This window comes from Arachis stenosperma, chromosome 5 (genome assembly GCF_014773155.1).
Source record: "Arachis stenosperma cultivar V10309 chromosome 5, arast.V10309.gnm1.PFL2, whole genome shotgun sequence".
Lineage (NCBI taxonomy): Eukaryota > Viridiplantae > Streptophyta > Magnoliopsida > Fabales > Fabaceae > Arachis > Arachis stenosperma.
The window spans coordinates 67,273,036-67,297,885 of record NC_080381.1 but is presented as its reverse complement, the minus strand read 5'-3'; the positions used below and the strand labels follow the sequence as shown (position 1 = coordinate 67,297,885).

Sequence of the window (24,850 nt, the reverse complement as noted above, 5' to 3'; positions counted from 1 at the left end):
CGCCAGGTTCTTGCCCTTTCCTGGCGTTTAACGCCAGTCTGGTGCCCCTTTCTGGCGTTAAACGCCCAGAATGGTGCCAGACTGGGCGTTAAACGCCCAACTGCTAGCCTCACTGGCGTTTAAACGCCAGTGAGTTCTTCCTCCAGGGTGTGCTGTTTTTCTTCCTTTTTTTCATTCTGTTTTTGCTTTTTCAATGGATTTTGTGACTTCTTATGATCATCAACCTACAAAAAAGATAAAATAACAAAAGGAAATAGTTAATTATAAAACATTGGGTTGCCTCCCAACAAGCGCTTCTTTACTGTCATTAGCTTGACAGAGGACTCTCATGGAGCCTCAGAAATACTCAGAGCAATGTGGGAACCTCCCAACACCAAACTTAGAGTTTGAATGTGGGGGTTCAACACCAAACTTAGAGTTTGGTTGTGGCCTCCCAACACCAAACTTAGAGTTTGACTGTGGGGGCTCTATTTGACTCTAATTTGAGAGAAGCTCTTCATGCTTCTTCTCCATGGTAACAGAGGGATATCCTTGAGCCTTAAACACCAAGGATTTTTCATTCACTTGAATGATCAACTCTCCTCTATCAACATCAATCACAGCCTTTGCTGTGGCTAGGAAGGGTCTGCCAAGGATGATGGATTCATCCATGCATTTCCCAGTCTCTAGGACTATGAAATCAGTAGGGATGTAATGGTCTTCAACTTTACCAGAACATCCTCTACAAGTCCATGAGCTTGTTTTCTTGAGTTGTCTGCCATCTCTAGTGAGATTTTTGCAGCTTGCACCTCAAAGATCCCTAATTTCTCCATTACAGAGAGGGGCATGAGGTTTACACTTGACCCTAAGTCACACAAGGCCTTCTTGAAGGTCATGGTGCCTATGGTACAAGGTATAGAAAACTTCCCAGGATCATGCCTCTTTTGAGGTAGTTTCTGCCTAGACAAGTCATCCAGTTCTTTGGTGAGCAAGGGAAGTTCATCTTCCCAAGTCTCATTTCCAAATAACTTGTCATTTAGCTTCATGATTGCTCCAAGATATTTAGCAACTTGCTCTTCAGTGACATACTCATCCTCTTCAGAGGAGGAATACTCATCAGAGCTCATGAAAGGCAGAAGTAAGTCCAATGGAATCTCTATGGTCTCATCTTGAGCCTCAGATTCCCATGGTTCCTTATTGGGGAACTCATTAGAGGTCAGTGGACGTCCAGTGAGGTTTTCCTTAGTGGCGTCCTCTGCCTCTTCTTCCTTCCAGAATTCGGCCATGTTGATGGCCTTGCACTCTCCCTTTGGATTTTCTTCTGTATTACTTGGGAGAGTACTTGGAGGGAGTTCAGTAACTTTCTTACTCAGCTGACCCACTTGTCCTTCCAAATTCCTAATGGAGGACCTTGTTTCATTCATGAAACTTTGAGTGGTCTTTATTAGATCAGAGACCATTGTTGCTAAGTCAGAGGTATTCTGCTTAGAACTCTCTGTCTGTTGCTGAGAAGATGATGGAAAAGGCTTGCCATTGCTAAACCTGTTTCTTCCACCATTATTGTTATTGAAACCTTGTTGAGGTCTCTCTTGATTCTTCCATGAGAGATTTGGGTGATTTCTCCATGAAGAATTGTAGGTGTTTCCATAGGGTTCTCCTAGGTAATTCACCTCTTCCATTGAAGGATTCTCAGGATCATAAGCTTCTTCCTCAGATGAAGCATCCTTAGTACTGCTTGGTGCATTTTGCATTCCAGACAGACTTTGAGAAATCAAATTGACTTGTTGAGTCAATATTTTATTCTGAGCCAGTATGGCATTCAGAGCATCAATCTCAAGAACTCCTTTCTTCTGATTTGTCCCATTGTTCACAGGATTCCTTTCAGAAGTGTACATGAATTGGTTATTTGCAACCATTTCAATTAGCTCTTGAGCCTCTGTAGGCGTCTTCTTCAGATAAAGAGATCCTCCAGCAGAGCTATCCAAAGACATCTTGGACAGTTCAGAGAGACCATCATAGAAAATACCTATGATGCTCCATTCAGAAAGCATGTCTGAGGGACATTTTCTGATTAATTGTTTGTATCTTTCCCAAGCTTCATAGAGGGATTCACCATCCTTCTGTCTGAAGGTTTGGACTTCCACTCTAAGCTTACTCAATTTTTGAGGTGGAAAGAATTTTGCCAGGAAGGCATTGATTAGCTTTTCCCAAGAGTCCAGGCTTTCTTTAGGTTGAGAATCCAACCATATTCTAGCTCTGTCTCTTACAGCAAAAGGGAATAGCATCAGTCTGTAGACCTCAGGGTCAACCCCATTAGTCTTGACTGTGTCACAGATTTGCAAGAACTCAGCTAAAAACTGATGAGGATCTTCCATTGGAAGTCCATGGAACTTGCAATTCTGTTGCATTAGAGAAACTAATTGAGGCTTAAGCTCAAAGTTGTTTGCTCCAATGGCAGGGATAGAGATGCTTCTCCCATAGAAGTTGGGAGTAGGTGCAGTAAAGTCACCCAGCACCTTCCTTGCATTGTTGGCATTGTTGTTGTTTTCGGCTGCCATGTCTTCTTCTTTGAAGAATTCGGTCAGGTCCTTTCAGGTTCAGGGTCAGCTTCAACAAGAATGCCTTTGTCCTTGTTCTTGCTCATATGAAAGAGAAGAGAACAAGAAAATGTGGAATCCTCTATGTCACATTATAGAGATTCCTTGAAGTGTCAGAGGAAAAGAAGAGTAGAAAACAGAAGTAGAAAATTCGAACTTGTCCAAGAAGATGGAGTTCGAATTTTGCATTAAGGGATAGTGTTAGTCCATAAATAGAAGGATGTGGGAAGGAGGGAAGAGAATTTTCGAAAATTACATTAAAAAGTTTGAAAACATTTTGAAAGACTGTTTGATAATTTTCGAAAATTCAAAGTGGAAAAGAAATCAAGTGATTTTTGAAAAAGATTTTGAAATTAGAAATTAAAAAGATTTGATTGAAAACTATTTTGAAAAAGATGTGGTTAAGAAGATATGATTGGTTTTAAAAAGATGTAATTGAAAAGATATGATTTGAAAACAATTTTAAAGGATATGATTTGAAAACAATTTGAAAAGATATGATTTTAAAAATTAATGACTTGCCTAACAAGAAAAGATATGATTCAAACATAAAACCTTCCTTATCAGAAAAGGCAAAAAATGTTCAATCAAATCATTAATTGTTAGTAAGTATCTTTGAAAAAGGAAAGAAATTGATTTTGAAAACATTTGATTGAAAAGATATGATTTGAAAAAGATTTGATTTTGAAAAACTTTGAAAACCTAAAAAAAATTGATTTGAAAAACAAAATCTTCCCCCTAGCACCATCCTGGCGTTAAACGCCCAGAATGTGCACATTCTGGCGTTTAACGCCCAAACTACTACCCTTTTGGGCGTTAAACGCCCAGCCAGGCACCCTGGCTGGCGTTTAAACGCCAGTCTGTCTTCTTCACTGGGCATTTTTGAATGCCCAGCTTTTTTTGTGTGATTCCTCTGCAGTATGTTCTGAATCTTCAATTCCCTGTATTATTGACTTGAAAAGACACAAATTAAAAATATTTTTGGATTTTTAATAATAAAAATGCAACTAAAATCAAATAACAATGCATGCAAGACACCAAACTTAGCAGTTTGTATACCATTGACACTAACAAAATGAGAATGCAACACTCAAGTCAATAGAATTCAAAGATCAAAACAAGGAAATCATCAAGAACAACTTGAAGATTAGTGAAGACACATGCATAAATTCGAAAAATGCAAGGAAAACAGAAACATGCAATTGACACCAAACTTAAGATGAGACTCTAGACTCAAACAAAAAATATTTTTGGATTTTATGATTTTGTAATCTTTTTTGGGTTTTTTCGAAAATTAAGTGAAAAGGAAAATAAAGGTATCAAAATTCTTAATGAGAATTCCAGGAATCATGCAATGTTAGTCTAAAGCTTTAGTCTAAAGGAATTAGACATGGCCGGCTAAGCTTCAGCAGGACATTGCATTCAAGAGCTAAATTGATGATGATCAATCAGCTTTGGTGATGATAAGAACATCACCTTGAAACACTAGAATTCATTCTTAAGAACTCTGAAGAAAATAAATACCTAATCTAAGCAACAAGATGAACCGTCAGTTGTCCATACACAAGAACAATCCCCGGCAACGGCGCCAAAAACTTGGTGCACGAAATTGTGATCACTACAACTTCGCACAACTAACCAGCAAGTGCACTGGGTCGTCCAAGTAATACCTTACGTGAGTAAGGGTCGATCCCACGGAGATTGGTGGTATGAAGCAAGCTATGGTCACCTTGTAAATCTCAGTCAGGCAGACTCAAATGGGTATGGATGATGAACGAAAATAACATAAAGATAAAGATAGAGATACTTATGTATATCATTGGTGTACGAGCTTCAGACAAGCATATGAAGATGCCTTCCCTTCCGTCTCTCTGCTTTCCTACTGTCTTCATCCAATCATTCTTACTCCTTTCCATGGCAAACTCGTGTAGGGTTTCACTGTTGTCAGCAGCTACCCCCCATCCTCTCAGTGAAAGCGATTGCATATGCTCCGTCACAGCATAGCGGAATTCATCTGTCGGTTCTCAATCAGGCGCGGAATAGAATCCAGTGATTCTTTTGCGTTATCACTAACGCCCCGCCCTCAGGGTTTGAAGCACGTCACAGTCATTCAGTCATTGAATCCTACTCAGAATACCACAGACAAGGTTAGACCTTCCGGATTCTCTTGAATGCTGCCATCAGGTCCTGCCTATACCAGGAAGATTCCGGTTAAAGAATCCAAGAGATATTCACTAAGCCTCAGATGCTTGTAGAACAAGAGTGGTTGTCAGTCACTTTGTTCATGAGTGAGAATGGTGATGGGCGTCAATCATCACCTTCATCATGTTGAAGAACAAGTGATATCTTGGACAAAGAACAAGTGGAATTGAATAGAAGAACAATAGTAATTGCATTAATACTCGAGGTACAGCAGAGCTCCACACCTTAATCTATGGTGTGTAGAAACTCCACCGTTGAAAATACATAAGAACAAAAGTGATCATTGGTTTCGGCCCCAGAGAGGGAACCAGAAGAACCAAGATGAAAATACAATAGTAAAAGGTCCTACTTATAGAAACTAGTAGCCTAAGGTGTACAAAGGTGAGTAAATGACATAAAAATCCACTTCCGGGCCCACTTGGTGTGTGCTTGGGCTGAGCAATGAAGTAATTTTCGTGTAGAGACTCTTCTTGGCGTTTAACTCCCATTTTGGTGCCAGTTTGGGCGTTTAACTCCCATTTAGGTGCCAGTTCCGGCGTTTAACGCTGGGATTTCTGTAGGTGACTTTGAACGCCGGTTTGGGCCATCAAATCTTGGGCAAAGTATGGACTATCATATATTGCTGGAAAGCCCAGGATGTCTACTTTCCAACGCCGTTGAGAGCGCGCCAATTGGGCTTCTGTAGCTCCAGAAAATCCACTTCGAGTGCAGGGAGGTCAGAATCCAACAGCATCTGCAGTCCTTTTGAGTCTCTGGATCAGATTTTTGCTCAGGTCCCTCAATTTCAGCCAGAAAATACCTGAAATCACAGAAAAACACACAAACTCATAGTAAAGTCCAGAAAAGTGAATTTTAACTAAAAACTAATAAAAATATAATAAAAACTCAACTAAAACTACCAAAAACATACTAAAAACAATGCCAAAAAGCGTACAAATTATCCGCTCATCAACACCCTGGGAGCAAATCCTCATGCCAACGTTAGCCTCCAAGTTAGGGGGCTAACGTTGGCGCTAACGTTGGAAGCCCTGGGAGGAATTTCAAATCTCCAACGTTAGCCTCCAAGTTAGGGGGCTAACGTTGGGGCTAACTTTTCGTCCAAAAGTTTGTGCCAACGTTTGAGGGCTAACTTCAACTCCAACTTCATTCTTCCTGGTTCAATTTCACTTGTTTCCTTGTCTTCTCTTAGCTTCTAGCCGTTCCTTCTCACTTCAATCCTTTTCCAAGCTTTCTTCACCTATCATAAATCAACCAAACACATCAAAGCTATGCTTGAAATCATGAGATGATCATTCTATCCTAATATGTACCAATTATGGCATCAAACCTCATGAAATTGCATTAATTTATCTATGGTTGATTTAATCAAAGGAAACATGAAAATCTACCTAAATTGGCTTGCTTAAGCCTCAAGAAAGTGCATAATTCAAGTGAAAACAAAAGAAAAAGACTAGTGAAACTAGGCTAAGATGACTTGTCATCAAAACCCTTCATCACGCATTATTTTAACCAACCCACTCTTTATCTATCCGAAGCCTCAACCCACCTCAAAACAATAACTCAAGTCATGGCATCATCAATGTGCATGAGCTTATTGCCGAAGGGATTCAAGAGTCGGCTGAGAAAGTTGATTCGGGTGCCAGGCTTTGGTACCCCAGCACAATTCTCCGCTTGTGCAACAAGGCTAAGGTAGTATTTGAGGACAGTAGTCCAGACTGGGTGAACCCAGGGAAGCGGGTCACGTGAGCGCATGGTCCACACCTCACTTGCTCAACAACTAAGAAGGCCACATATAGGAAGGCACAGAGCCCAGGAAGAAATTCATCAAGAGGAGTATCATCAGGAAGATTACCAACAATAAGAGCAACACAACCCAGCCAACCTCAATATGAGTCATATCTTACATGCCATTGAGGATTTGGAGATGAAACATATGGAGGGACAAGAGCAAATACTTGCCATGCAGTCCAAATAGATGAAGCAATAAGAAGAGTGGCAGAAACAACACATGGAGCAGCAACAGGAGCAATATTCACAACTCACTCAAGCCCTACACCAAGTAACAGAGAGGCAAGAGCGTCAAGACAAATGCCTTCAAGAGCTCAACCAGCGGCACTTAGCTCAGATGAAATCATTTAATGAGTTTAGCGTGCTGAATGAAGGAAGGCAGTTGCATAGAGAGGAATTCAGTGTAAACACTCAAGCCAGATTGAGTTATATGTCTGATAATATGCACCACCTACATTATGCCATTCCCACATATGAGGAGGTCCAAAAAGAGTTTGTTGAACGAGAAGAAGGGAAGGTGAAACAGCAGAAGGAAACTCTGAAGAAAAAAATGGAAGATGCTGGCTTCTGGAAGAAACTACTTGGAAAAAGCAAAGGGAGTGGGAGCACAAGCATCAAGAAAAACACCAAGAGGACAAGCATGGAGGGGAGCATGAGCAATCACATGAGTAAAAGGTGGTGGAGCTCCTTTCTTGTTTTTTTTTAGTTTATATTATCAATAAGGAGGATCTTGTATGAAATAGGACATGCCTCCATATTAGCTAGACAACTTTCAATTATGCATTCTGAATTTTATGATTAAGAAGTCAATGCTTGCTAGCCTTTATGTTACTGCATTTGTATCTTTACTTATTGTATGTTTGTCCTTAGAATTAAATGAAGAGAGAATGTTTATGTTTTGAAAGACCAGAGTAGAGTTCATAATGTGGAAGTGCATTCATAAATCTTTGGGGGTAGTCATAAGTTAGCTAAGTTGGATCAACCACAAAGTTAGGATGACAACTATCTATCCTGAATGCTTTACTTTTGATATACCCATGAGACTAAGATAACAACAAGATCCTAATAAGAGAAAAGGGAAAGAACAATGGAAGTGAAAAACAAAAGAAAAAGAGTAAGCAATAAGGCTAGGCACCAATGGTTTACCTTAAGACATGTGTCTGTGGTGCTCCTGTGTGGGGGATCTACTTGGATGAATAAGCTCATTGGGGTGCTTTATCACCTGGTAACTTGGGTTAAGTAACTCGGGATTATCAGCTGAAAATCCACTATCAAGAGTAACCCTCACCACAGAGCATTTAGTAACCTAAAGAGGTGCTGGACACCAAGGTCTGAAGGAAAGAAAATAAATAAACTATATGCCTGTGGTGTGTATGTATGGGGGAGAGACTTGAGCAAATAAGTCCTTAGGGGTGCTTCAATACCTAGCACCTTGAACCAACTGGTTCGGGAGTGTTGGCTGAAAGCTTATCCTAAAGAGTTGCCCCCTTACAAAACACTTAGCCTAAATAACACAAACAGCCCCGGAAATAACAATAAAAGGATCAATAAATAAAGGTCTCATGGGATATAACAAAGTGAGTATTTTAGGAGATGATAAAGGTCTGAAAGCCAGTAGTGGAATGAACCTAAGTTGCTATGCATGAAACCACCATAAAATCAGTAATATGACTTCCACAAGAATGACTCATTTCTCTGGAGATTCCATTCATCATTCTCTTGTTCCATTATTTGCTTAGGGACAAGCAAGCTTTAAGTTTGGTGTTGTGATGCCAGGGCATTTTGGCCAGTTTCATTGACCTTTTCTTTACTATTTTTAGGTAATTTCATGCATTTTCTTAGGAAATAAGTTAGTTTTGGGCAAATATTCACTCAGACCTTGATTCAAGCATACATTGTGCATTTTACATTGTTTCATGAGGATTTTGCATGATTTTAATGACAAAATTGTATATAGCATTACTCATGACTTGGACTAGAACTTTGATGCACTCTATTGCTTGATTTCAGGACCAAAGGAAGCAAGGAATGGGAGGTAACTTGCAAAGTTAATGAGAAAAGTGATTGCCAAAAACACTCTCAAAAGCCACCAATGCCCACGTTAAAGAGTCACGTTAACTAAGTTAACGTGAACTCTAACGTGGAGAAGAGAAGTTGAGCCAACGTTAGTGACACTTAACATTGTCACTAACGTTGGCAATTGCTCACAAATGGCCACGTTAGAAGCCACATTAACCTAGTTAACGTGGCCTCTAACGTTAAAAGGGGAAGAGAAGCCAACGTTAGTGACACTCAACACTGTTACTAACGTTGGCCTACGGTGCAAAGAGCCACGTTAACTCCCACGTTAACTTGGTTAACGTGGGAGCTAACGTAAGAGATGGAGAGTTGTCGACAACGTTAGTGACACTCAACATTGTCACTAACGTTGGAGCAACCACACAACCCCCAAGAGCCACGTTAACTTCCACGTTAACTTGGTTAACGTGGAAGCTAACGATGAGGAATGAAGAATGAGCCAACGTTAGTGACACTCAACATTGTCACTAACGTTGGGATGGCTAAGAATGGCCACGTTAGAAGCCACGTTAACCTAGTTAACGTGGACTCTAACGTGAGACCTAGGGGCACACTTGAACGTTAGTGACAATGTTGAGTGTCACTAACGTTCTCGAAGGTTGGCAAAAGCCATGTTAGAAGCCACGTTAACCTAGTTAACGTGAGCTTTAACGTGAAGCAAGAAGGGGCACACTTGAACGTTAGTGACAATGTTGAGTGTCACTAACGTTCTCGAAGGCTAACAAGGCAATGTTAAAAGCCACGTTAACCTAGTTAACGTGGGCTTTAACGTGAGGCAAAGGGGTGCATGGCAACGTTAGTGACAATGTTAAGTGTCACTAACGTTCTCGAACTTGTATTTTCACTAAATGTTAAATACCCCTAACGTCTTGAGCTAAAGTCTATGCCCACTTCACATTTTCTCTCTGCAAGTAAGCCAAGCCCAATTGAAGAAAGGAACTGCTTCAAGCTCAAAGATCCAGAGGCCCAAAACTTGAAGAGCTAACTAGAAGCTGAGAAGAGTAGTATATATAGGAGTAGTTTTGAAAGAGAAAGGAGCTTTTTTGAAGGAGCTAGGACAGAGAACTACACTTTGTATTTACTTTCTTTGTACTTCTAGCTTTATCATGTATTCTCCATCTTTGATTTTGATTTCTAGAGCTATGAACAACTAAAACCCTTTCATTGGGTTAGGGAGCTCTGTTGTAATTTGATGGATCAATACTAATTTTCTTATTCTTCTTCTATCTTTCCTTTTGATTTTACTTGAAAGCATGTGGTATAATCAGTGACCACACTTCATCTCTTCTCATGAGCAATTGACCAAGGAATTGGCTATTGATCAAGATTTGAGAGATTGAATTGCAAGAAATTGTGATTCAATCACTTAAGATTGCCAAGGAGATCAATGAGTGCATTGATTGAGGAAGAGATGAAAATGAAATTGATCCGGAGAATGCAACATCTCCTAAGCCCAATGAACTCCCCATTTCTGATCTTACCCATTCTCTTTAATTTTTGCAATTTACTTTTATGAGCAATTCCCCCATTCCCATTTACAATTCTGCTATTTACTTTCAGTCATTTACTTTCTCGCCATTTTAATTTCTGCAATTATCAACTCTATTCATGGATTCGCTCAACTAGATCATTCCTCTAATTAAAGTTGCTTGATCAATCAATCCCTGTGGGATTCGACCTCACTCTATTGTGAGTTTTTACTTGACGACAAATTTGGTACACTTGCCGAATGGGAATTTGTTGAGAGACAAGTTTTACCCAGATCAAGTTTATGGCGCCGTTGCCGGGGATTGACTGTGCATCGACAATGATTACATTAGAGGATCACTAGATTGAGCATTTGTATTTTGTTTGATTTAATTTTTTGTTTGGTTAATTTGCTTTCCGTCTTAGTTTAATTCTTCCCATCCCCTGTTTCTGAGTTTTTCTTTGCTATTTACAATTCAGTTCACTAACCCACTAACTGTTTGATATATTGTATCACTGACACTAACAAGTTATTCTAACAAGATACTTTCTGCATTGCTTTTCTTGCTTGTAATCTGTGGGTTTGTATGACAGGGAGAAGAAGCGGAGCTTCAACTTCCTTTGATTCTGAACCTGAGAGAACCTTCTTAAGATTAAGAAGGGAGGCAAAAGAAAAACGTGTAGTGGGTGCTGAAGAAGAGGAGGAACACTGTGAAGAATACTTTGAAACAACCATGGAGTACCATCGTGAGGAAGAGGTTCACAACCTTGGTGGAGGAGGTAGAGCAAATCCTGGTGGGGAAGATAGAAGAGTCTTGGGCTCTTACATCAACCCAAACCTAGGGAATTGCGGAAGTAGCATCCAAAAGGTGGAGGTGTCTAAGAAGACCCCAACCAACACTTAAACACCTTCCTGAGAATATGTGACACAGTGAAGTCCAATGGCATTCAACCAGACGTCTATAGACTGTTGTTGTTCCCATTCTCTCTCAGAGACAAGGCAACCAAGTGGTTGGAGTCTTTTCCAAAGGAGAGCTTGACAACTTGGGATGATGTTATGAATAAGTTCTTAGCAAGATTTTACCCCCCACAACGAGTCAATCGGCTGAGAGCTGAGGTCTAAACTTTCAAGCATCAAGATGGTGAGACTCTATATGAAGCATGGGAGAGGTTTAAAGACCTAACAAGGAGATGTCCATCTGATATGTTCAATGAATGGGTGCAGCTGCATATCTTCTATGAAGGACTCTCATATGAATCTAAGAAAGTCGTAGACCATTTATCTGGAAGTTCTTTGAACTAGAAGAAGACCATTGAGGAAGCCATAGATGTCATTGAAACTGTAGCTGAGAATGACTACTTCTATGCTTCTGAAAGAGGGAACACTAGAGGAGTAATGGAGCTGAACAATGTAGATGCTCTGCTTGCTCAAAACAAGCTCATCACCAAGCAGCTAGCTGACCTCACCAAGAAGATGGAGAGAAGTCAAGTGGCAGCAATCACCACTTCAACTCAAGAGGAAGCAAGTGAAGAGGAAGAAGGCACTCAGGAGCAAGCCAACTACATTGGGGATTCACCTAGATACAACCATGATCCATACTCCAAGACCTACAACCCTGGATGGAGGAATCACCCAAATTTTGGGTAGGGGAATCAACAAGACCAAGGCCAAGATCAGAGACGTCACAACCCTAACAACACGGCTCCCCAACAATTCACACAGAGGACATACCAACAAAACCACAGCAATATATCTCACTCTTCTACCTCTACCCCCAACATACCATCATTTGATGACAGAATCTCTAAGATTGAAACCTTACTTGAAAGCATATGCAAAGACATTCAAGACAATAAGGTGTTCAAAAAGGAGGTGAGAGCCAGTTTGAAGAATCGGGGGGAAGCAATCAAGAAGCTGGAATTCCAAGTGGGATATTATATACAATAGCCAAATTGATGGGAATCAACTAGCTCCTGTGATGATAAAAGCATCATCTGAAACTCTAGAATTCATTCTTAAAAACTGGCGTTCCAAATCAGCTCAAAACTGCCCAAACCGGCGTTCCAAATCAGCTCAAAACTGCCCGGCGTTAAACGCCGGAACTGGCACAAGAATGGGAGTTAAACGCCCAAACTGGCACAAAAGCTGGCGTTTAACTCCAAGAGAAGTCTCTACACGAAAATGCTTCTATGCTCAGCCCAAGCACACACCAAGTGGGCCCGGAAGTGGATTTTTATGTCATTTACTCATTTCTGTAAACCCTAGGCTACTAGTTCTCTACAAATAGGACTTTTTACTATTGTATTTTCATCTGGGTAGCTATCTTTGAGTAGTTTTATGCTATCTTAGATCATGGGGCTGGCCTCACGGCCATGCCTAGACCTTGTTCTTATGTATTTTGAACGGTGGAGTTTTTACACACCATAGATTAAGGTGTGGAGCTCTGCTGTACCTCGAGTATTAATGCAATTACTATTGTTCTTCTATTCAATTCAGCTTGTTCTTATTCCAAGATATTCATTCGCATTCAAGAACTTAATAAATGTGATGATTATGTGATGCTCATCATTATTCTCACTTATGAACGCGTGCCTTACAACCACCTCCGTTCTACAAGCAAACAAGGCTTGAATGTTTATCTCTTGGATTCCTTAATCGGAATCTTTGTCGTATAAGCTAGAATTGATGGCGGCATTCAAGAGAATCCGGAAGGTCTAAACCTTGTCTATGATATTCTGAGTAGGATTCAATAATTGAATGACTGTGACGAGCTTCAAACTCCTGAAGGCTGGGCGTTAGTGACAGACGCAAAAGAATCAATGGATTCTATTCCAACCTGATTGAGAACCGACAGATGATTAGCCGTGCTGTGACAGGGTGCGTTGAACATTTTCACTGAGAGGACGGGACTGTAGCCACTGACAACGGTGATGCCCAACATACAGCTTGCCATGGAAAGGAGTAAGAAGGATTGGATGAAGACAGTAGGAAAGCAGAGAGACGGAAGGGACAAAGCATCTCCATTCGCTTATCTGAAATTCTCACCAATGAATTACATAAGTATCCCTATCTTTATGTTTTATTCACATATCATCCATAACCATTTGAATCTTCCTGACTAGGATTTACAAGGTGACCATAGCTTGCTTCATACTAACAATCTCCGTGGGATCGACCCTTACTCGCGTAAGGTTTATTACTTGGACGACCCAGTGCACTTGCTGGTTAGTTGTGCGAAGTTGTAATAAAGAGTTGAGATTGCAATTGAGCGTACCATGTTGATAGCGCCATTGATGATCACAATGTCGTGCACCAAGTTTTTGGCGCCGTTGCCGGAGATTGTTTCGAGTATGGACAACTGATGGTTCATCTTGTTGCTTAGATTAGGTATTTTTTCTTCAGAGTTCTTAAGAATGAATTCTAGTGTTTCAAGGTGATGCTCTTATCATCACCAAACCTGATTGATTCTCATCAATTTAGCTCTTGAATGCAATATCCTGCTGAAGCTTGGCTAGCCATGTCTAATTTCTTTAGACTAAAGCTTTAGACTAACATTGCATGATTCCTGGAATTCTCATTAGGAATTTTGATATCTTTATTTTCTTCTTCCACTTAATTTTCGAAAAAATCCAAAAAAATTACAAAATCATAAAAACCAAAAATATTTTATGTTTCTTGTTGAGTCTAGTGTCTCATTTTAAGTTTGGTGTCAATTGCATGTTTTTTTTCTTCTTGCATTTTTCGAATTCATTCATGTGTCTTCATTGATCTTCAAGTTGTTCTTGATGATTTCCTTGTTCTGATCTTTAAATTCTCTTGTCTTGAGTGTTTTATTGTTTCTCATATGCATTCTCATTTTGTTAGTGTTAGTAGTATACAAACTTCTAAGTTTGGTGTCTTGCATGCATTGTTATTTGATTTTAGTTGCATTTTGATTATTCCTCATCATTAAAAATTCAAAAATATTTTTAATTTGTGTCTTTTCAAGTCAATAATACAGAGAATTGAAGATTCAGAACATACAGCAGAGGAATTACACAGAAAAATCTGGGCGTTCAAAACGCCCAGTGAAGAAGGCAAACTGGCGTTTAAACGCCAGCCAGGGTGCCTGGCTGGGCGGTTAACGCCCAAAAGGGTAGTGCTTTGGGCGTTAAACGCCAGAATGTGCACCATTCTGGGCGTTTTACGCCAGGATGGCACAAGAGGGAAGATTCTGTTTTCAATTCAAATTTTTTTATCAAGTTTTCAACATTTTTCAAAATCAAATCTTTTTCAAATCAAATCATTTCAATCATATGTTTTCAAAATCAATTTCTTTCCTTTTTCAAAAATACTTGCTATCAATTAATGATTTGATTCAACATTTCAAGTATGTTGCCTTTTCTGTTGAGAAAGGTTTAATGTTTGAATTATATCTTTTCTTATTAGCCAAGTCATTAATTTTTAAAAATCAAATCTTTTTAAATTGTTTTTCAAATCATATCTTTTCAATCATATCTTTTTAAAACCATAACTTTTCAATCATATCTTTTTAATCACATCTTTTTCAAAATAGTTTTCAATCATATCTTTTTTATTTCTAATTTCAAAATCTTTTTCAAAAATCACTTGATTTTTTTTCCAATCTTAGTTTTCGAAAATCAATTACTATTTTTCAAAATGTTTTTAAAATCTTTTACTTAATTTTCGAAAATTTCTTCCCCTCTTCTCACATCCTTCTATTTATGGACTAACACTATTCCTTAAGGAACAATTCGAACTCCATCTCTTTTGATAAGTTCGAATTCTTCAACCTCTCCTTCTATTTTTCTTTTCCTCTGACACCTCAAGGAATCTATATACCGTGACATAGAGGATTCCATATTTTCTTGTTCTCTTCTCTTTCATATGAGCAGGAGCAAAGACAAAAGCATTCTTGTCATGGTTGACCCTGAACCTGAAAGGACCTTGAAGCAAAAGCTAAGAGAAGCTAAGGCACAACTCTCTGTAGAGGACCTAACAGAAATCTTCAAACAGGAAGAACCCATGGGAGCCGAAAACAACAACAATGCCAACAATGCAAGGAAGGTGCTGGGTGACTTTACTGCACCTACTCCCGACTTCTATGGGAGAAGCATCTCTATCCCTGCCATTGGAGCAAACAACTTTGAGCTTAAGCCTCAATTAGTTTCTCTGATGCAATAGAATTGCAAGTTCCATGGACTTCCATTGGAAGATCCTCATCAGTTTTTAGCTGAATTCTTGCAAATCTGTGACACTGTCAAGACTAATGGGGTTGACCATGAGGTCTACAGACTTATGCTATTCCCTTTTGCTGTAAGAGACAGAGCTAGGATATGGTTAGACTCACAACCTAAAGAAAGCCTGAACTCTTGGGAAAAGCTAGTCAATGCCTTCTTGGCAAAGTTCTTTCCACCTCAAAAATTGAGTAAGCTTAGAGTGGAAGTCCAAACCTTCAGACAGAAGGAAGGAGAATCCCTCTATGAAGCTTGGGAAAGATACAAACACTTGATCAGAAAGTGTCCCTCTGACATGCTTTCTGAATGGAGCATCATAGGTATTTCTATGATGGTCTGTCTGAACTGTCCAAGATGTCATTGGATAGCTCTGCTGGAGGATCTCTTCATCTGAAGAAGACACCTGCAGAAGCTCAAGAACTAATTGAAATGGTTGCAAATAACCAATTCATGTACACTTCTGAAAGGAATCCTGTGAACAATGGGACAAATCAGAAGAAAGGAGTTCTTGAGATTGATACTCTGAATGCCATACTGGCTCAGAACAAAATATTGACTCAGCAAGTCAATTTAATTTCTCAGAGTCTGTCTGAAATACAAAATGCACCAGGCAGTACTAAGGATGCTTCATCTGAAGAAGAAGCTTATGATCTTGAGAACCCTTCAATGGAAGAGGAGAATTACATGGGAGAACCCTATGGGAACACCTATAATTCTTCATGTAGAAATCATCCAAATCTCTCATGGAAGGATCAACAGAGACCTCAACAAGGTTTCAACAACAATAATGGTGGAAGAAATAGGTTTAGCAATGGCAAGCCTTTTTCATCATCTTCTCAGCAACAAACAGAGAATTCTAAGCAGAACCACTCTGACTTAGCAACCATGGTCTCTGATCTAATCAAAACCACTCAAAGTTTCATGACTGAAACAAGGTCCTCCATTAGAAACTTGGAGGCACAAGTGGGACAGCTGAGTAAGAGAGTTACTGAACTCCCTCCTAGTACTCTTCCAAGCAATACAGAAGAGAACCCAAAAGGAGAATGCAAGGCCATTAACATGGTCCACATGGCCGAACTAGGAGAGGAGGAAGTGGCAGTGAACGCCACTGAGGAAGACCTCAATGGACGTCCACTGGCCTCCAATGAGTTCCCTAATGAGGAACCATGGGAATCTGAGGCTCACACTGAGACCATAGAGATTCCAATGGATTTACTTCTGCCATTCAAGAGCTCTGATGAGTATTCTTCCTCTGAAGAGGATGAATATGTCACTGAAGAGAAAGTTGCCAAATACCTTGGAGCAATCATAAAGCTAAATGACAAGTTATTTGGTAATGAGACTTGGGAGAACGAACCTCCTTTGCTCACAAAGAATTGGATGACTTGTCTAGGCAGAGATTACCTCAAAAGAGACAAGATCCTGGGAAGTTTTCAATACCTTGTACCATAGGCACCATGACCTTTAAGAAGGCTCTGTGTGACTTAGGGTCAAGTGTAAACCTCATGCCTCTCTCTGTAATGGAGAAGCTAGGGATCTTTGAGGTACAAGCTGCAAGAATCTCACTAGAGATGGCTGACAATTCAAGAAAACAAGCTTATGGGCTTGTAGAGGATGTTCTGGTAAAGATTGAAGACCATTACATCCCTGCTGATTTCATAGTCCTAGAGACTGGGAAGTGCATGGATGAATCTATCATCCTTGGCAGACCCTTCCTAGCCACAGCAAAGGCTGTGATTGATGTTGACAGAGGTGAATTGATCATTCAAGTGAATGAAGAATCCTTTGTGTTTAAGACTCAAGGATATCCCTCTGTTACCATGAAGAGTAAGCATGAAGAGCTTCTCTCAAAACAGAGTCAAACAGAGCCCCCACAGTCAAACTCTAAGTTTGGTTTTGGGAAGCTACAACCAACTTCTAAGTTTGGTGTTGAACCCCCACATTCAAACTCTAAGTTTGGTGTTGGGAGGTTCCAACATTGCTCTAAGCATCTCTGAGGCTCCATGAGAGCCCACTGTCAAGCTACTGACATTAAAGAAGCACTTGTTGGGAGGCAACCCAATGTTATAATTATCTATTTTCCTTTGTTATTTTATGTTTTCTGTAGGTTGATGATCATGAAAAGTCACAAAATCAATTGAAAAAGCAAAAATAGAATGAAAAATAGGAAGAAAAATAGCACACCCTGGAAGAAGATCTTACTGGCGTTTAAACGCCAGTAAGGGGCAGCAAATGGGCGTTTAACACCCAGTCTGGCACCATTCTGGGCGTTTAACGCCAGAAAGGGGCACCAGACTAGCGTTAAACGCCAGGAAAGGGCAAGAAGCTGGCGTTAAACGCCAGAAATGGGCACCAGCCCGGCGTTTAACGCCAGCTTCTTGCCCTTTCCTGGCGTTTAACGCCAGTCTGGTGCCCCTTTCTGGCGTTAAACGCCCAGAATGGTGGGCACCAGCCCGGCGTTTAACGCCAGAATTGGCATGAAGAGCATTTTTGCTCGCCACTTGGTGCAGGGATGACTTTTCCTTGACACCTCAGGATCTGTGGACCCCACAGGATCCCCACCTACCCCACCACCCTCTCTTTTCTTCTTCACCCATTCACCAACCACCTCAACCACTCTTTCCCAAAAACCCCTCACCTATCAAATCTCATCTTTCTCTTCACCACTCACATCCATCCTTCATAAAACCCCACCTACCTCACCATTCAAATTCAAACCACTTTCCCTCCCACACCCACCCTCCCACAGCCGAACCCTACCCCTCCCTCCACCCCTATATAAACCCATCTTCACTCCTTCATTTTCACACAACCTAAACACTACTTCTCCCCCTTTGGCCGAACCACAAAGCCATCTCCATCACCTCTATTTCTTCTTATTCTACTCTGTTCTTTCTTCTTTTGCTTGAGGACGAGCAAACCTTTTAAGTTTGGTGTGGTAAAAGCATTGCTTTTTGTTTTTCCATAGCCATTTATGGCATCCAAGGCCGGAGAAACCTCTAGAAAGAGGAAAGGGAAGGCAAAAGCTTTCACCTCCGAGTCATGGGAGATGGAGAGATTCATCTCAAGGGTGCATCAAGACCACTTCTATGAAGTTGTGGCCTTGAAGAAGGTGATCCCTGAGGTCCCTTTCAAACTCAAAAAGAGTGAATATCCAGAGATTCGACATGAGATTCGAAGAAGAGGTTGGGAAGTTCTTACCAACCCTATTCAACAAGTCGGAATCTTGATGGTTCAAGAGTTCTATGCAAATGCATGGATCACCAAGAACCATGATTAAAGTGTGAACCCGGACCCAAAGAATTGGCTTACAATGGTTCGGGGGAAATACTTAGATTTTAGTCCGGAAAATGTAAGGTTGGCATTCAACTTGCCCATGATGCAAGGAGATGAACACCCTTACACTAGAATGGTCAACTTTGATCAAAGGTTGGACCAAGTCCTCATAGACATCTGTGAAAAGGGCGCCCAATGGAAGAGAGATTCAAGAGGGAAGCCGGTTCAACTAAGAAGGCATGACCTCAAGCCCGTAGCTAGGGGATGGTTGGAGTTTATCCAACGCTTAATCATTCCCACTAGCAACCGGTCTGAAGTTACTCTAGACCGGGCCATCATGATCCATAGTATCATGATTGGAGAAGAAGTAGAAGTTCATGAGGTTATAGCCTAAGAACTTTATAAGGTGGCGGACAAGTCCTCTACCTTGGCAAGGTTAGCCTTTCCTCATCTCATTTGTCACCTCTGTTATTCAGTTGGAGTTGACATAGAGGGAGACATCCCCGTTGATGAGGACAAGCCCATCACTAAGAAAAGGATAAAGCAAACAAGAGATCCCACTCATCATGAAATCCCTGAGATGCCTCAAGGGATACACTTTCCTCCACAAAACTATTGGGAGCAAATCAACACCTCCCTAGGAAAATTGAGTTCCAACATGGGACAACTAAGGGTGGAGCACCAAGAACATTCCATCCTCCTCCATGAAATTAGAGAAGATCAAAGAATCTTGAGAGAGGAGCAACAAAGGCAAGGAAGAGACATTGAGGAGCTCAAGCACTCCATAAGGTGGACCCATTCTTTAATTTCCTTGTTCCTTATTTTCCGGTTTTTCGAATTTTATGCTTATGTTATCTATGTTTGTGTCTTGTGATCATTAGTATCTTAGTGTCTATGCCTTAAAGTTATGAATGTCCTATGAATCCATCACCTTTCTTAAATGAAAAATGTTCTTAATTGAAAAAGAGAAGAATTGCATGAATTTTGAAGTTTATAACAGATTAATTATTTTGATGTGGTGGCAATACTTTTGTTTTCTGAATGTATGCTTAAACAGTGCATATGTCTTTTGGATTTGTTGTTCATGAATGTTGGCTCTTGAAAGAATGATGAAAAAGGAGACATGTTACTGAGGATCTGAAAAATCATAAAAATGATTCTTAAAGCAAGAAAAAGCAGTGAATACAAATAAAAAAACAAAAAAAAGGGAGAAAGAGAAAAAGAAAGAAATAAAGGTGTGATCCAAGGCAAAAAGAGTGTGCTTAAGAACCCTGGACACCTCTAATTGGGGTCTCTAGCAAAGCTGAGTCACAATCTGAAAAGGTTCACCCAATTATGTGTCTGTGGCATGTATGTATCTGGTGGTAATACTGGAAGACAGAGTGCTTTGGGCCACGGCCAAGACTCATAAAGTAGCTGTGTTCAAGAATCATCATACTTAACTAGGAGAATCAATAACACTATCTGGATTCTGAGTTCCTAAAGAAGCCAATCATTCTGAATTTCAAAGGATAAAGTGAGATGCCAAAACTGTTCAGAGGCAAAAAGCTAAAAGCCCCGCTCATCTAATTAATACTGATCTTCATAGATGTTTTTGGAATTCATTGCATATTCTCTTCTTTTTATCTTATTTGAATTTCAGTTGCTTGGAGACAAGCAACAATTTAAGTTTGGTGTTGTGATGAGCGGATAATTTATACGCTTTTTGGCATTGTTTTTAGTATGTTTTTAGTATGTTTTAGTTAGTTTTTATTATATTTTTAATAGTTTTAGTTAAAATTCACTTTTCTGGACTTTACTATGAGTTTGTGTATTTTTCTATGATTTCAGGTATTTTTTGGCTGAAATTGAGGGACCTGAGCAAAAATCTGATTCAGAGGTTGAAAAGGACTGCAGATGCTGTTGGATTCTGACCTCCCTACACTCGAAGTGGATTTTCTGGAGCTACAAAAACCCAATTGGTGCGCTCTCAACGGCGTTGGAGAGTAGACATCCTGGGCTTTCCAGCAATGTATAATAGTCTATACTTTGCCCGAGATTTGATGGCCCAAACTGGCGTTCCAAATCAGCTCAAAACTGCCCGGCGTTAAACGCTGGAACTGGCACAAGAATGGGAGTTAAACGCCCAAACTGGCACAAAAGCTGGCGATTAACTCCAAGAGAAGTCTCTACACGAAAATGCTTCAATGCTCAGCCCAAGCACACACCAAGTGGGCCCGGAAGTGGATTTTTGTGTCATCTACTCATTTCTGTAAACCCTAGGCTACTAGTTCTCTACAAATAGGACTTTTTACTATTGTATTTTCATCTGGGTAGCTATCTTTGAGTAGTTTTATGCTATCTTAGATCATGGGGCTGGCCTCACGGCCATGCCTAGACCTTGTTCTTATGTATTTTCAACGGTGGAGTTTCTACACACCATAGATTAAGGTGTGGAGCTCTGCTGTACCTCGAGTATTAATGCAATTACTATTGTTCTTCTATTCAATTCAGCTTGTTCTTATTCCAAGATATTCATTCGCACTCAAGAACTTGATGAATGTGATGATTATGTGACGCTCATCATCATTCTCACTTATGAACGCGTGCCTGACAACCACCTCCGTTCTACAAGCAAACAAGGCTTGAATGTTTATCTCTTGGATTCCTTAATCGGAATCTTCGTGGTATAAGCTAGAATTGATGGCGGCATTCAAGAGGATCCGGAAGGTCTAAACCTTGTCTGTGGTATTCTGAGTAGGATTCAATGATTGAATGACTGTGACGAGCTTCAAACTCCTGAAGGCTGGGCGTTAGTGACAGACGCAAAAGAATCAATGGATTCTATTCCAACCTGATTGAGAACCGATAGATGATTAGCCGTGCCGTGACAGGGTGCGTTGAACATTTTCACTGAGAGGACGGGACTGTAGCCACTGACAACGGTGATGCCCAACATATAACTTGCCATGGAAAGGAGTAAGAAGGATTGGATGAAGACAGTAGGAAAGCAGAGAGACGGAAGGGACAAAGCATCTCCATTCGCTTATCTGAAATTCTCACCAATGAATTACGTAAGTATCCCTATCTTTATGTTTTATTCATATATCATCCATAACCATTTGAATCTGCCTGACTAAGATTTACAAGGTGACCATAGCTTGCTTCATACCAACAATCTCCGTGGGATCGACCCTTACTCGCGTAAGGTTTATTACTTGGACGACCCAGTGCACTTGCTGGTTAGTTGTGCGAAGTTGTGATAAAGAGTTGAGATTGCAATTGAGCGTACCATGTTGATGGCGCCATTGATGATCACAATGTCGTGCACCATACAGCCTTCATCAAGTCATTCATACTCCCTTCTATGGCAAGCTGTATGTTGGGGGATCACTATTCTCAATGGCTACTGTCCGTCCTCTCAGTGAAAATGGTCCGGCTACGGGTTACGTAGGGCTAATCATCTGTCGGTTCTCACTTATGTTGGAATAAAATCCAATGATCTTTTTGCACACTGTCACAGCACCCAGCACTCGCGAGTTTAAAGCTCGTCATAGTCATCCCATCCCAGATCCTACTCAGAATACCACAGACAAGATTTAGACTTTCCAGATCTCAAGAATGCTGCCAATTGATTCTAGCTTATTCCACGAAGACTCTGATCTCACGGAATGGAAGGCTCTGATGTCAGGAGAGGCAACCATGCGTCGTGGACTAGGAGACCAAGATATATACATTCAAGCTTGTTTTCAGGTAGAACGGAAGTGGTTGTCAGGCATGCGTTCATAAGTGAGAATGGTGATGAGTGTCACTTGATCATCACATTCATCATGTTGAAGTGCGAATGAATATCTTAGAACAAGAATAAGCTTGAATTGAATAGAAAACAGTAGTAATTGTATTAATTCATGAGGAACATCAGAGCTCCACACCTTAATCTATCAGGTGTAGAAACTCCACCGTTGAAAATACATAAGTGATGAAGGCCCAAGAATGGCCGACTGGCCAGCTCCCTAAATGTGATCAAGAGATCAAAAGTGATACAAAGATAGTCTCCAAAATGATCTAAAGATCTCCCGATATAAAAATACAATAGTAAAAGGTCTTATTTATAATGACAAGTAACCTAGGATTTACAGAGATAAGTAAATGATGCAGAAATCCACTTTTGGGGCCTACTTGGTGTGTGCTTGGGCTAGGCATTGAAGCTTTCACGTGCGTAGGCTTTTCTTGGAGTTAAACACCAGCTTTGGTGCCAGTTTAGGCTTTTAACTCCAGCTTTTATGCCAGTTCTGGCGTTTAACGCTAGAAAAGGGTCTCTGACCGGTGTTTTGACGCCAGTTTGGGCCATCAAATCTCGGGCAAAGTATAGACTATTATACATTACTGGAAAGCCCAAGATGTCTACTTTCCAACGCAATTAAGAGCGCGCCAATTGGGCTTCTTTAGCTCCAGAAAATCTGCTTCGAGTGCAGGAAAGTCAGAATCCAATAGCATCTGCAGTCCTTTTTCAGCCTCTGAATCAGATTTTTGCTCAGGTCCCTCAATTTCAGCCAAAAAATACCTGAAATCACATAAAAACACACAAACTCATAGTAAAGTCCAGAAATGTGATTTTTGCATAAAAACTAATAAAAATATACTAAAACTAACTAAGTCATACTAAAAACTACCTAAAAACAATACCAAAAAGCGTATAAATTATCCGCTCATCAATCATCATCAACTGCTCATCAGGAAAACTCTCATTCACTGCAAGGTTGTGTGCTTCATCTTCTTATAGTGGGATTCTTGATAGTGGTCTGCTTGTAATGACCCAACTTCCAGTACGTCATGATCGTACCAAAAGTAAGGTGTTACTAACCTATTTCTTTTATTAATTATTTAATATTGAGCCTTTAGTTCGATATTGCATTTTAGTTTTTAAGAAAATGCCAGAAAATTTTGTTTTTATTAATTAAAATCATATAGCAAACATCCCCAAGTAATAATAATCACATAATTATTAATAATAATAAATATTATACAAACGAATTTAAATAAAGCTCAGGTACAACTCCTATCCCTCTGCATAAAATAAAAACTAAAGCTACAAAGGCGAGGGAATTCTATAAAAGAAACTTAAATCATAAACTTAACTAATAAATAAATTCTAGAATCATCTGCAGCTTCAAACTGATTCTTCGAACCTATATCACTGAAAGGGTGGAAAATTTTAGGGAATGTCGTAAAAGTAACGATTAACATGTAAATAATTAACATACTCAAGGAAACTATATTTTTATCAAACTCTTTTGAAAATACCCTTGGTTTTACTTTAGCTAGTTAATTACCTCTTTCAAAATCTCTAAACTCAAAACAAATTCTAAAATATAAAACTGGCCACATTAACCATCTCTCAGCCACATAATTAATTCTCAATCAAAACGTCAATTCTTAATCAGTTTAATACATTCACAAACTAAAAGTACAAACAAGAGGTTCAGTTCAACATACAAGCAAGTCACAATAAGACAAGCAATACAATCACAAAGAAGTAATACAAGCAAACACAACCAAATGCAAGTGCACAAACAATATGATGCATGTCTATCCTAAGCAGGCCATGGGCTCACGTGTCGGTTTACACCCTGCAGCCCGTCGTTACCTAGGAACAAGTCCCAGATATGGTTTCCCTTTGTGTCCTTAGTGTATATGTGTTGGTGGTTAAGAATATCACTCCTTCGTGACTACCGACAGTCGGCGCAAGGCTCAACCCCTTAATATACGCACAAGGGGAAACAATGATCTTTAGTTCGTGGGCGTCCCTGAGATCAATTCACAAACAAAATAATGATCCTCAATTCGTGGGTTATACCCGAGATCAATACACAGCAAACAACGATCCTTAGTTCGTGGGTTATACCCGAGATCAACCTACAACAGTTCGTGGGTTATTCCCGTAATCAATGATTATCAATTCGTGGGTTTTCCCGCATTTAAAACAAATTACAATTTATAGGTTTTCCCGAGATCAATGATCATTCAGTTCGTGGGTACTTCCCGAATTTAACTAATTATCAATTCGTGGGTTTTCCTCGTAGTTAAACAACTAACAATTCGTGGGGTTTTCCCGCCTTTTAACACTTTATTTTCCTTTCTAAATCTCTAAAATCTATATATCAATTCCCCATTCTCTTTTCCCTTTTAAATTCTTCACAATTTTCCTTAAACCTTTCTTAATTTCCTCAAATACTTGTCCCTAA

General features: G+C 40.0%; 2 non-coding genes across 2 annotated transcripts; one reads left to right on the top strand and one right to left on the bottom strand.

Moving 5' to 3' along the window:
* The first annotated feature begins 2,024 nt into the window (after positions 1–2,024).
* On the top strand, positions 2,025–2,132 carry LOC130932221 (small nucleolar RNA R71). The gene has a single exon (XR_009067381.1). It is a non-coding gene; the product is annotated as a small nucleolar RNA R71 (small nucleolar RNA).
* A 9,083-nt stretch (positions 2,133–11,215) lies between these two features.
* LOC130984177 (small nucleolar RNA R71) lies at positions 11,216–11,321 on the bottom strand. Its single transcript, XR_009088127.1, has one exon. It is a non-coding gene; the product is annotated as a small nucleolar RNA R71 (small nucleolar RNA).
* Positions 11,322–24,850: the final 13,529 nt, after the last annotated feature.